The 14,815-nt window shown below is 44.3% G+C and overlaps 1 protein-coding gene across 1 annotated transcript in view; it reads right to left on the bottom strand.

Annotated features, from left to right (window-relative positions):
• Positions 1-14,815, bottom strand: part of TMEM54 (transmembrane protein 54) — a 42,138-nt gene that overhangs the window by 6,566 nt on the left and 20,757 nt on the right. The gene's annotated exons all lie outside the window — the stretch shown is intronic.

Below are 14,815 nucleotides of genomic sequence, written 5' to 3'. Positions count from 1 at the left end.
CAAAGGGGATCCTTAGCATGCCAATGCTAATTCAGGTCTAGTAAGGCCTGGGGGTGATGTCGGGTCTTTAAGGCCAGTACACACGGGCAGAGATGTGTGCTGAGTGTTCTATCACAGACCGATCAGCACACATCTCTCCCCCTGCTCAGAACAGCGCAATGTGTGCTGAGCGAGGGGGGGGACGCTCATTTCACCCAGTGGTTGAAATAAGCGATGTGCTAGATTGTACCTGCATGCAGGCCAATCTAGCACCGGGGATAGCGAGGCGCGGGCCCGCGCATCGCTATTGCTGGGGGGCATACACACAAGAGATCCGTGCTTAACTTCTAAGCAATCTAGTCAAATTGCTTAGAATTTAAGCACAGATCTCTCCGTGTGTACCCACCTTTACTTCAAAGATAACTGAATTCAAAGGAAAATGCCAATTACCTGACAGGACAGTCTTCTGTCTGTTGGCATCTCAAGGAAAGCATCCCACAGGGGGATCATTAGACCACATGTGTATTGAGACATATACTGTACATAAGGTGACTGCACTACATTAGACTAAGGGAACATCATATGGGATATGGAATATGGAGTAAAATTAGTGTTTCAAAACTCCCTAAATGCATATAAGTTTCCCCATAGAGAGACCTAGTATATACGGAGGTGGACTGTGTTTTTCATATCTCTGAGAAGCACCGTTTCCAAGATATAAAACCTCTCCACTATCCCATGTAACAAACACAGGATATTTAAATTCATATTGTTTCTAAAAAAGCACAGGGTTGAATGGACACCCCAGATCTAAGATTATGATTTCACCGGGGAAGTTATGTCCAATTATGTGAATTTCAGTTAGAAGCTGTATGAGCAAATCATGGGAGGTCCAAGGATTCCATTTTGAATCAGCTAATCGGCAGGGCCTCAGATGACATCACAAAGGTGTGATGTTCTGCTAATAAAAAGTGTTGGCAGCTGGTGTTCAGGCTGAAAAACTTGGGGTACATCCAGGATGGGCTTTTGCCTGTAGTCTCTACATATTTCTCACCGTTACCCTGCGGACAGACTTAGCTGCGTGATTAAGGCTGTAAGTTAATCCTGTTTTTATTTACTTCTTTGCTTACCTGTATGTATATCCTTTCTAACTCTTTTTTTATTTTGTAACCACTACTTTTTGTAACTTTATAAAATAAGCATTGTCCTCCTTTTTTTTTTGGTAAAATAAACGTTATTTTAATCTATCATATACATGCTCACAGAACCCCAAATTCTTTGGAGAGACTGTTGGATTTGCTAAATTATGCTATAAATTGTGCTGAATGGGCAAGTAGGATGCGACAATGTACTGCATGGACGTCTGGTCGCAGAGCCTATGCACAATTGTCATACAGAGGTGTTAATGATTGCTGAAACAGTAGGCACACAGCCATACTGCGTGGAGGTCTGTGTTGCTGAGCCTGTGCAATTGGAAATAGTAATTGATTGCGGAAATAGAAGCCTTGTCAGCAGACTGCTTGGATGCTAGGGAACCGCTGCATATGCGCAATTCGTAACAAAAGTGTGGCGGAAGACCCACAACTTCCCTGGGTTTTATGTAAGACTAATTTGTGGGTGGTGGCAGTGTGTTATTATCCCATGTCAGCGGACCTGTGGCGCTTGCTGGATCCCTAACAAATGGTACTCGTCTGGCAATACTGCGAGAATTAATTGTCAGTGGACGTGCTGTGCGTCAGGGCCCCTGACACATGGGCTAAGTCTTACAATAGTGTATCACGTGGGCTAAAGGCCCATACACAGTGGGCGATTTTGAGATGAAAGCAGGTCACTTTTGGTGTGTTGAGCTGCGTTCAGCTCAAAGGCGCCCAGTGTGTATGGATAAGCGATGAGCAGTGAGTGCTGATGCGCGCTCCCGCTTCCTCGCTGGCGGACGCCGTTCATCTACTGGTATTAGATGAACGGCGGGGTGAGCGACTTTCCATAGCGTCCTGCTATGGAAAGCCGCTCACCCCCGCTGACATCGCTGGGCATGGGGGAAAAGCGATCAGTGTGTATGCACCTTAAGTCTTACATTAGTGTAATACATGGGCTTACAATAGTGTTAGTGCCACAATTAGGTCTACTATGGCTTTAGTAAATCATCTCCCTATACAGTTATTCGGGTACCTCTAAAGATCATGTTTTATGGAGTACTTATCGCTTTAACACATACCCTTTCTACCAAGGATATTACTGTGGCTTGGTACACAACCTGGGTCTTGGCTATTTGTGAACAGACCCGACCAGGACACTGCTTGGTACAAGGGTTATTCCCTGTTCCGACCCATGTCGCCTGTGGTCAGAAATGCATGACCTAGATCACAATGGAGTCCATTCAATTCAATGCGAATTGAATAGCGTCCGGAAGGAGCTATTCAATTCAGCTCAATGTTATTCCCAAGTAGAGGAGTTCTTCTCACACCCTTCCTGGGGTGTGAGCAGAAATCCGACAAAACTACTGGTGTGATGCTATTTTCTGCCCTTAGTGCAGCGGAAACAGCATCCCACCAGGCACTTAAATCGGAGAATGCCAGTTCTCGCGATTAAACACCATGTATAAGGCAGGAGAACCAGCATTCTCCGACATAACAGCGCACTGAATTGAATATCTCTGGGGCCTCCTTCACGGTGCTATTCAGTTTGCACTGAATTGAATCGAGCCCAATGCCATGCATAAAAGGAGTTGATTGACAGGGACTGTAGCACTTGGAGATTATGGGGGACATTTACAAAGCAGTGATAAGAGCAGAGAAGTGAGCCAGTGGAGAAGTGCACATGGCAACCAATCAGCACTGAAGTAACATCTATACTATACTATAATCTATATATATCTATATATATACTATAGCATACTATTAAATTATACAGAGCTGCTGAGTGGTTGATGGGGCAACTTTTCCACTGTCTCACTTCTCTGCTCTTATCACTGCTTAGTAAATGTCCCCCTATATCATCTCCAAGCATCCAATGTGAGACGGAAGTAATATGAAGGAATAACCCGGGTCCATCACCCAGGAGTGAAAGGAGGTAAGTATTGAAACCTTGGCTTCCAATTAGGTCAATGGCGGGGGAGGAACTGGCAAGTATCAGAACTAGATTTACACACACACACATATCATTTGGTGGTGAGCTGCACTATAAAAAGGATTCGAATAAAACAAAGATGATATTTATAGGGTATAAACATCTTTGTATTATTCTAATCATTTTTATGGTCAAAACTCTGGAGTATGACAGGAGAGGCTTTCCCTACCCTGACTGCACATCACTGCCGGCTTCAACCCATTTTCAGTGTCCAGGGTCCGCGCCGGGTTATGTGTGAAAGGGCTATTAATCATTGACAGAAGATTTGTTTTATATAGCTTGGTCAGTATCCTACCATTTACCATGGAAGATATCCTTATAAACATGGCATGTTTATGGTACTTGAGATGAAAAGTGCTGCTCTTGAATGTTAGAACGGCAAACATACAAAAAATTGTAGAGGGTGAAGTTGTAAAAAAAAATAAAAGTGTGTAAACTGGTTTTCAGAGAGGTGACATGTTCAACAACTGGAAAAGATGGCAACATCCACAGGAACGTGCATTAAAATGTTAAACATTGCTCACTAGTGTATTCAATAGATGTCGGATCCTTTCCAACTGAAAGTATCCAACATCTCAGTATTCAATGAGAGGACAAATCCAACAAGATTTGGCCGTTCCCAACAATGCCAACCTTACTTTTTTAAAAGTTGGATTGACATTGTCGGAACCGGGGCCAAAACCTGTGGAATCCGACAAAACACGTGGATCCCCGGCTAACCCGCCGAACCACGTGTTTTCCGACAAGTCAGAATTCCCGACTTGTCGGAAAAAAAGCAGCCCGATTGAATAGGTCAGAGCCCCTTCCGACCTAAAAAAGTCAGAAACTGACGTCTTTCCGACAAGATGGCAGTTTCCGACTGCTATTGAATACACCCCTAAGAAGATATCTCAATAAAGGGTTCATCACGTTATCCATCTATGAAGTTACATAGTTACATAGTCAGTGAGTTTGAAAAGAGGCAAAATCCCCATCGGGTTCAACCTGTATTCTGCGTTAATCTGTTCACATTATAATGTGCCTGTTGAATTAATGTTTAGTACCAATTGACAGCTATGATTTCTACCACCCCCAGATAATTTTAATGTCAATATGCTAAATGCTAAAGCCCTGGATACGTTTTCCAGTTAGAAATTTGTCCAATCCGTTTTTAAATGCATTTACAGAGTCTGCCATTATTACCTTCTCCGGCAGTGAGTTCCAAATCTTTATTGCTCTTACCGTGAAGAACCCTTTCCTACGTTGTGTACGGAATTTTCTCTCTTCTAGCCTCAGCGAGTGCCCCCGTGTTCTATACAGAGTTCTTTTAATAAACAAATCCGCCGCTAGCTCCTTGTAATGACCCTTTACATGTTTGAATATATTAATAATGTCTCCTCTTAGTCTCCTCTTTTCTAGTGTGTACATATTTAGCCTAGTAAGCCTCTCCTCGTATTCCGGTGACTCTAACCCTTTAATCAATTTAGTAGCTCGCCTTTGAACTCTTTCTAGTTTCCCGATATCTTTTTTATAATATGGTGCCCAGAACTGAACACAATATTCCAGGTGCGGACGTACCAACGATTTGTACAACGGCAGGATTACATCCTCGTCATTTGTCTCAGTGCCCCGTTTAATGCACACAAGCACTTTATTTGCCTTCTTTACTGCAGTTTGACATTGTGTACTGTTATTAGGCCTATTATCTAAGCACCCCCAAATCTTTTTCCACCATAGTTACCCCTATATTTTCTCCATCTAGAGTGTAGGATGCAAGTGTGTTTTTTGTCCCAAAATGCATAACTTTGCATTTTTCTATATTGAACCCCATTTTCCATTTAGACGCCCAGATTTCCAGTTTAACTAAGTCATTCTGTAGAGACTCCACATTGGTTTCTGAATTAATTACCTTACACAGTTTAGTATCGTCTGCAAAGATTGACACTGTGCTTTCCAGGCCTATTCCTAGATCATTGATAAATATAGTGAACAGCAGTGGGCCAAGAACGGACCCTTGTGGTATTCCGCTGACTACTGGTGCCCAGCTGGAGAACATCCCGTTGACCACTACTCGTTGTACCCTGTTATCCAGCCAATTACCTATCCATGTACAAATAGTATTTCCTAGACCAAGTTCCCTTAATTTATGGACCAGTCTCCTAGGGGGCACTGTATCGAAGGCTTTTGCAAAATCTAAGTAAACCACGTCCACTGCTTTTCCCTGTTCAAGATTCTCGCTCACTTCCTCGTAGAAGCGAATTAAGTTGGTTTGACATGATCTGTTCCTTACAAACCCATGCTTACTTTTGCTAATAAATTTAGTTGCCTGTAGATGATCCTCCATGCTATCCCAATTCTCACATGTTGTTGCCCCCGCTAGAGTTGTTGTAGACAATCTGTTCCAAGTTGAAATTTCGTTCCACGCACATTTTTTAAGTGGCTTCTGTTTGGGAGCAAATCTGGTGAATTAAACATAAAGCTTATTACGCTGCAGCAGTCACCATGGTGTAATGAAGGAGCATGGGGGTATATACTGTGGTGCCATTAAACAATGTCCCATACGTGACACTGTAAAAAAAATCTATAGCAACTGTATGTATCTTTTGAGTTTGCAACATAGGTTGACAAGTTAAATAATAGCTCTTGCTCATCGGTTTTCAAAAAGAAATAACACAGGCTCTTAATTTGGAGCTGAGGGAAATTATAAAGTAGAAGTTTCCTTTACAAAGGTTGGTGGACTTGGCTTGTCCTGTATGTGACAACTACATTTAATGATATTGTATTGGGTATAATAAAGATTATTATTATTTTTTCAACCAAATAATATAAGCCTAGTTACGCACTTTGATATTATAGCCATTTTTTTTTTTTTTTACAAAAACTTCCTTGTGTTACTTTTTAACAAACTTGTTATATTATAACTTGTACAAGTGTCCCCTCTGTGACAGTGGAATGGCCCTGTAGCTATTCTGTTGCATCAGGCAGAAACTAAAACAGCTACCTACAGTGTGCTTATCCCTTATACATATTACTATACACATATGTATATGTGCACTTTAAGAAACAAATGTAGACGACGGGTATGGAGTAGCTCACTGGCTGTGTAGCTCTCCAGCTTCATAATCCTCATAATACATCCTGAGACTCCCCTGGGGCTACAAGTTGGTCCACCCCTGGATAATCGGTTGCTGCAACCTGGTGCCTGTTTTTATGTGGATTTGGCCCCTGCTGCCCGCTGTGGGAGGATTCATTTGTGCGGCCCGAGAGGAAGCCGCGCCACATGGGATGCCGCTCCATTCCCTGCTTACAGCTGCGCTGTGAGATATGCCGGATCCCTCTCACCAGCCCTCTCTGTTGGCTCCGTCTCTCCGGTACCTGAGTCGCTGATTCTCACCACCGGATGCAGTTTGGGGTTCTACCCGCCCGCTGGCTTCCTTATTGCCGCTGCTGGTGTGACCTGGGGACGGCCAGGTCACGTGGTGCTCCCTGCTCACCGCTGCGCTGATAACTCTGCCGGACTCCTCTCATCGGCCCTCTCTGCCGCCTCCTCCTCTCCGGGACCCGAGCTGCTGATCCCTGCTGTTGGTTTGAGGTGGGGCTTCTCCCCACCCGCTGGCTCCCTTCACTGCCGCTACTTGTGAGACCTGGGGACGCCTGGGACCTGTGGTGCTCCCGCTGCTGTTTACCCGGCTCTCAATCTCTCTCCCCCTGCTGAGAGCCCAGCTCAAGCTGGCTGGTGTCTCTGTGGAATTGGGGCCATCACCGTCACCACAAGTGTTGCCCTCATGCTGCAGCAGTGCTCACTGTAGTGGGCTTAGTTTCTTTTTTTTTCTTTTATTCTTATAATCTTTAGGCTGCCTGAGAGTGACTGGCAGCTGGACATTTCCTGCCTCATTGCCCTGCATCACATGTGGAAAAGTGCCGCTAGGTCTCCCCTGGGACATACAGCTCTACTGGGATTATTTATTGATTCTTCTTTGGGCATCCTGCGCTGAGTGCGCTCCCTACTGCCTCCCTCCCTGATACTGGTCAAACCTCTGCATTTCTCACCCTGCTGCAGTAGTGAGCATCACGCTGTCGGTGAAATATATTGTATCGCTGCTGCCATCTCTGCCAGGTAGATCTCCTGTATTGCATATTTGCCCTGATTATCCGACAGCTTTTCTGAAGATTTGTGTATTGTGGGATTTCTGGTCAGCATTATTATTCCTTCTATTCATTGCTCCTGCTTGCTGCCGACTACAATGGTTAAACATCATCATAACTCTGCGGCTGCTGCTGCAGCTAAATTGGAGAAGTATTCCAGGAACCCCCCCTGCTCAACAACAGCTGGCGGGTGATGTGCGGCCTGCCTCTTCACCACCGTCTCCCTCTACAAGCTCCTCCTCTGCTGAGGCTTCGGATGCTGCTTTACAAAAAGTTTTGGAGGCAGTGACTGCTAGTGAAGCCTGGCTTGCGGACAAGCTTGGCCAAGTACAAGTGGACTTGTCTATTATACATCAAGATCTCCAAAGGGTGCGGGAGCGGGTTGGAGAGGTTGAGACGCGCGTCTCCACGCTTGAGGACACAGTGGCACCGCTTGGGAGGCGCACTACCACCCTAGAATCCAAGATGACTGAGGTGCACAAAAAACTATCGGATATGGAAGGTCGCTTATACCGGAACAATGGGGGTCATTCCGAGTTGATCGCTAGCTGCCGTTGTTCGCAGAGCAGCGATCAGGCTAAAAATCGGCATTTCTGTGCATGGTTGCGCACGCGCGACGTACGGGTACAAAGGCCTTTGTGCTTGTGCACAGGTTCTAGCGACGTTTTCATTCGCACTGGCGGCCGCAAGAAGGTTGACAGGAAAGGGGCGTTTCTGGGTGTCAACTGACCATTTTCAGGGAGTGCTTAGAAAAATGCAGGCGTGCCAGGGAAAACACAGGCGTGGCTGGGCGAACGCTGGGCGGGTGTGTGACGTCAAGAGCCAACCCTCCAACGTTAGAATCAACGCACACGAAGAGTAACTACAGGGCTGGTCTTGTTTTGCACAAAATGTTTTTGCAGGCGCTTTGCTGCACAGGCATTCGCACTTCTGCAAAGCGAAAATACACTCCCCAGTGGGCGGCGACAATGCGTTTGCACGGCTGCTAAAAACTGCTAGCGAGCGAACAACTCAGAATGACCACCAATGTCAGCTTTATTGGTTTGCCTGAAAAGGAAGAGGGAGCTCACCCTGAACAGTTCCTTGAGAAATGGTTGTTGGATACGTTTGGTGCGGGGGAATTTACGTCACACTTTGCGGTAGAGAGAGCCCACAGGGTCCCTATGCGTCCATTACCTCCTGGAGCACCTCCCCACACATTCATTGCTAAACTTCTTCATGACCGTGATCGGGACACTATACTGAAACTAGCACGCACCAATGGCCCCCTCAAGTGGAATGGGACCCAAATATCGGTCTTCCCGGACTTTGCAATAGGGGTACAGAAGGACAGAGCCCAATTTATGCCGATCAAACGACGGCTTCATGAGTTAAATGTAGCTACGCCATGCTTTTCCCTTCTAAATTGCGGGTGGTTGCCGATGGAGAAACACATTTTTTTTCCACTCCTCGAGAGGCAACAGTCTAGTTGGATAGACACTTTCCGGCCCGAAGAGCTCTTGCTGATGGCTGAACACTGGACATATGTGCCTCCCGCTGCAAGTATCATTTGTTGCTGTATGGCGCCCGCTGCTGCACTGCTGGTACAGGGGCGCTTGGCTCTGATTCATTCTTTCTGTTTAAATATTTGTGACTAGTTTAACGGGCCACACGAAGTTGGCTGTTTGATCAAATTTATACTGCGTTTCTCTCTGTTTTGTTATACGCTGTTGTATGCACCATGTTTCTCTATTTTTCTAATTAATTAAATTGTGGGTCGCGGTAGCTCTAGGGGGGGTTTAGACTTTAGCTGGGAGTCTCTCCCACCTCGTTGTCATTAAATTCTTGGCTCCGCCTTTTCCATAGCTACTGGGGTTAGTATAGTGTGTATGGTTTAGCTTATACCACAGTTGGTATACCTTTCATTTGGGTAGTTTTGGTTAAGTTCGGGAAATAGGTATGCTACAGGTTTTGGGTGGTGTACAGGGTGGGGGGAGGGTTTTTGTTACGAGTTATTTGTTGTTTTTGTACTACTGGTTGCATTGTGTATCGGACATTGTTATATTTGTAATACGAGCAGGAGTGATTGTGTTTTTGTGGGTCTGGTCCGGCCAAGGCTGTCTGCAGGCATCCTGCTTTATTACCGTTTCTCATGGCTACGGTTACTGTGCTGACTTGGAATGTGCACGGGCTTAATGACAAAATCAAGCGGCCCCTTGTGCTAAGACAGGTCAAGCAGTATGCATTTGACATCACTTGCCTCATGGAAACCCACTTAATGGGTAGTAAGCTATTGTCCCTTAAAAAGCCTTGGGTGGGTTGGGCATTCCACTCCATGCATACTCTCAGCGTCACGTGGGGGGTTGGTTCTTATCAAAAAGACTGTCCCTTTCTCCCTCATCAGTGTTCAAACGGATCCCTGGGGTAGATACGTTTTTTTAAATTGTAAAATTAATTCTCTCCCCCTGCTTCTCCTAGCTGTTTATGTCCCACTCTCCTATTTGCCCGATATACTTAAAAAGGTAGCGAGCTTTATGGCATTGTCGCCGGGGGTCCCCACTATCTGCCTGGGGGATTTTAACAATGTCCTTGATACTGCATTGGATAGGCTGTCTGTGGTACCATCTCTTTCTCAATCGGGGAGTACACGATTTGCGGATATTGTCTCTGAACTGGGCCTGACCGATCCTTGGAGGTTGAGGCACCCCTCTCTGAGACAGTATTCATGTTTTTCACATTCACACTCCTCCTTCTCTCGGATAGACATGGCCCTTCTCTCTAAGGAGCTGCTTCCCAGGGTCCATGGTGTTAGATATGAGACGAGGGGCATCTCGGATCACTCTACTCTCACACTTAATTTAGATTTAAATTGGCAACGAGGTCAAGCGGTTTGGAAATGTAATCCCTTCTGGTTGACACATATGGGGGCGGGTTCCAACTTGGAGGCTGCCTGGTTGGATTTATTTGAGCTAAATAAGGGGACAGTCACTATTTCTTTGTTATGGGATGCGTTTAAGACCTTCCTGAGGGGGACTTTGATCAAACGAGTACCTGGTCTGAAATCCTTCTTTAAGAAGAGGGAAACTGATTTAGAAGCCCGGGTTGTTGCTTCTGAACTGGCCTACCTGCAGGATAGACTAGATGGTTCCAAAATTATTTGGCTGTCTGCTCAAAAAGAATGGAAGGACTACCTGCTGGAAAAAACCCAGCATAGGCTTCTCTTTTCTTCACATGTCATATATGCCACGGGAGATAGACCGAGTATTTAGCTAACCTTGCCCGGGGTGATCGCTCCTCCTGTACGGTAATTTCACTTATTGGGTCTGATGGTGCCAGTATAGATCGGACCCCTCAAATTGTAGCAGAATTTGTTGAGTATTACCAGCAACTCTACAGGTCTAAATTGGATTGTCCCTTAATTGAACTGACTAATTACATGCATAATATTCAACTGCCATGTTTGCTGATGCCCGTGACCTTAAAGCTTCTTTAGCATCAGACGAGATTGAGGCTGTGATTAAAGCATCTCCTGGTAGTTAAGCTTCGGGTATGGATGGTATCCCGTCGGAATTATATAAGAAAAACCTGTTTTTTTTTGTACCCCAGCTACTCCACTTATTCAATTCTATTTTTGAACAGAATACGCTCCCTCCCTCGATGGCGGAGGCGTTAATTATTGTTATCCCTAAACCAGACAAAGACCCTAGATTTGTTGAGTCCTACCGTCCAATCTTTCTTTTACCCGCCGATATCAAATTATTGACCAAGATTCTAGCGAATAGACTCAATCGGGTTATAACACAGATTATTCACCCTGACCAAACGGGCTTTATGCCGAGCAGATCCACTTCTATTAACCTAAGACGTCTGTTCACCCACTTTCAGGTTCCCGGGGAGGAGTCCGACACCTGTTATAGTCTCATTAGATGCCGCTAAGGCCTTTGATTCAATGGAGTGGGCTTTTCACTGGGAAACTATGAGCAGATTTGGCATCGGCCCTAATTTCATAAAATATGTTAAGTTGTTGTATTCTTTACTCATGGCCAGAGTTTCAGTGATTGGTTATGTTTCACGGCCCTTTCCGTTGTTTCAGGGAACGAGACAGGGGTGCCCCTTGTCTCCCACTCTGTTTGCCGTTGCTATTGAGCCATTGGCCTGCCTGATACGAGCCAGCCATGATATCTTAGGAATCAGGGTGGGGGATAGGGAGTATAGAATAGCACTATATGCTGATGATTTATTATTGTTTGTGATTGACTATGCCACCTCCATGCCCAGGCTTCTGCATATGATAAATACTTTTGGACGCTACTCTGGACTTAAAATAAATTGGGCTAAATCCTGTATCACTCCGCTCAAGGGTGAACCCCCGGTGTTTCCTTTGCTCCCTCTTCCACTTAAGTGGGTGGTTTATTTGAAATACTTGGGAGTGTGGGTGTCGAACAACTCTACTATCTATGTCCCTCTTAATATTGTACCGCAGATAGCCTATCTTCGCTCTAAAGTTAAGATCTGGGGAAAATTGCCCCTGACTGTCACAAGCAGGGTCAACCTGATTAAAATGGTATTTCAGCCCAAGCTCCTCTATGTTCTCCAGCAATCTCCTGTGTACATTAATCTAAAAATATTTAAACAAATTGATGGTTTGTTGTCATCATTGATATGGGCTAACAAGAGGGCGCGATTGAAACTTGATACTTTATCTAGGCCCAAATTGGTGGTTTGGCCCTTCCTGTTTTTAGATTCTATAATGCTGCTCGGCTGGCGCACATCTGGGACTGGGTTAATGTTTCCGACCCTCTTGCTTTACACTCACAACTGATAATGCAGGAGTACCCGGGCGGCATCCCCCTTCAAATGCTTCTGTGCGAACAGATCAAAATGTCTAAGGTCCCCTTGATAAAACAGGCTATACTTATTTGGAAATCGGTGCACTCCATTTTACGGGGTCGGGGTGTGGACCCGGATACTCCTTTGGATAATACCTTTGGTTTTCCAGAATTGTCCTCTTTACATACCAGAGAAGTATGGGGGAGGTGGGGTATAACTTCTCTGGGGCAGCTATATACTGGGGACATTCTTAAAACTTTTCAACAACTCCAGCAAGACTACTGTATGCCCTCCTCCTATTTTTATTGTTTTTTTGCAATTGAGACATGCGATTTATGCTCAGTTTTTTGACTCCCCACCGTTGATTATTGATTTCCCAGTCAAGTATTTGTTGCAAAGCCGAGGAAATGGGCATTTGATTTCTGGTATTTATATGGCTATACTCCAGTCCCATCACTCAGACCCGCTTTCCATTCTTAGATCTAAATGGGAATCAGATCTAGGTCCTATTACGGATGAGATCTGGGAGTGTGCCTTAGGTTCCCCCCACTCCTCTACCACAAGCATCAGATATCAACAAATTCCATTGTTTGCACTTCACTGAGTGTATATCATACCGGTGAGAATGTTTCATTTTTGGGGTACCCATTCCACGAAATGCCCTAAATGTGGCTCCTTAGATGCCAATTTGTGGCACTTACTCTGGTTATGTCCTCTTGTAGTAGCATTCTGGACTGGTGTTATTGATACCCTGGTGTCAACGGGCCTTCCATCGTCTGTTTTTACCCCTGCGGTATGTGTCCTGTCGGCTGTGGAGGGGGAGACTCTGGACGCCTCTAGCAGACATTATATTATTAATATGTGTGGGTTGGCCAAGGTGTGTATTGCTAGACTGTGGCTTGCCAGTGAGGCCCCAGCGTTGCACTCTTAGAAGATACTTGTCAATGACACGGCAACACATGAGAAGTTTGTATACCTGGCTAGGAAAGCGCAAAATAAATATTATGATATTTGGGGTAGGTGGCTTGAGTCTCCTTACTCAACAGGTCGCCGGGACTGATCTTTGACTTAACACGTCCTCTTATGACTCCTGACAGTAAAATGGTGTGTATATCAATTTGTTTATCTGTTTTTGTTCGGGAATAGCTGTCAGCCTGCGGCCGGTGACACACGTGCTTACTTGATTGATCGAACATCCTGTATATATTTCTCCTTCTTTCTGATGAGTGCTAACCTTAATAGTTTGTTTTTCTATATGACACATACTAAATGTACGGAAAGACAGTGATACATTATTATGTCATAATATGCCTGCTCTCTCCTAACACTTTGCTAATTCATCTGATGCATGACAAATTGAATCCACACACAAAGCTCTTGTAATATCTGTTTATTGTTTGTTTTCTCATGTCTAATTAATTGTTTGTTTGTTTGTTTGTTTGTTTGTTTTTGTATTTGTATATGCATAATTGTAAAATTTTATAAAGATTATTGAATAAAAAGAAACAAATGTAACATAAAGCAATATTGTTGAGGCCACATCTTGAATACTGTGCACAATTTTGGGCACCATACTACAAAAAGGATATCTTGGAACTAGAAAAGATTCAGAGGCGGGCGTCCAAACTAATTAAGGGGATGGAGACGCTGGAATACGAGGAAAGGCTTGCAAGGCTAGGCCTGTTTACACTGCAAAAAAGGAGACTAAGAGGGGACATGATCAACATTTACAAATATATAAGGGGGCAATACACAGAGCTTGCAAGGGATCTGTTTTTGGTAAGATCAACACAGAGGACACGTGGACAGCCGCTTAGGTCAGAGGAGAGGAGATTACGCACACAGAGGCAAAATGTTTTTTTCACAGTAAGGACAATACGTGTTTGGATATCCCTGCCTGAGGGAGTTGTAATGGCGGCCTCGGTCAACACTTTTAAGAATGGGCTAGATAAATTCCTAATGGATAAAGATATAAAGGGTTATGGTGCGTAGCCACGCACTATAGTTATTTTTAAAAAAAAGAAGAATAAACACAACAGCCGACATTAGCAACAGACAAAATTAGTCCTAAAAATAATACAGCGTAGAAGACCACAAATAGGTTGAACTTGATGGACAAATTGTCTTTTTTCAACCTCAGAAACTATGAATACTATGGGTGGTATCCTATTAGCTGCGATGAATTACCGCTTTAGGATTTCCCCAGGGCTATCTAATTAGCCCCATAAACCAAAAGTTATCAAGGATTATGCAGCATGTAAAGCAGAATCCCCGATAGCCAGCCCCAGGAGACCCGTTATGGGATGGTAACACATGGGTCCGCGATCTTATCACGGATCCCATGTGTTTGCATCAGATAACAAGTCATTTACCGCAAAAACGGGCTGTAATTGGATAGCCCGACAGCATTATCTGGCTAAAAAGACCATTATTATGGTGCGGTAATTCACTGCATCTAATAATGCAGAAGTGCAGTAGCTAATAGGTGTAATGTACATTATATAAATTAGAATGGGGATTTTTTTAATGCAAATAATTTATGCAGACATTTCAATGAAATAAACACTACAATTGGCGTTCCTACAGATTATGAGAATATTCGCCAGGCTATTTCCCTCACAAAGATTCTCGTGTTTAAATGCACATTATAGGAATCCTAGTAAAATGAACTCAATATAAGCTACTTTGGTGGTTTTCCTCTCCAATCATCAAGTGCCCCCAACAGATAAAGTTTGAAGGATTTTTGTCTGTGAAAACAGGTGAAATGATTACCACC

This window comes from Pseudophryne corroboree, chromosome 2 (assembly GCF_028390025.1).
Source record: "Pseudophryne corroboree isolate aPseCor3 chromosome 2, aPseCor3.hap2, whole genome shotgun sequence".
NCBI classification, from domain to species: Eukaryota; Metazoa; Chordata; class Amphibia; order Anura; family Myobatrachidae; genus Pseudophryne; species Pseudophryne corroboree.
Note: the sequence above shows the minus strand (reverse complement) of the source record. Positions and strands in the feature narration are given on the sequence as shown.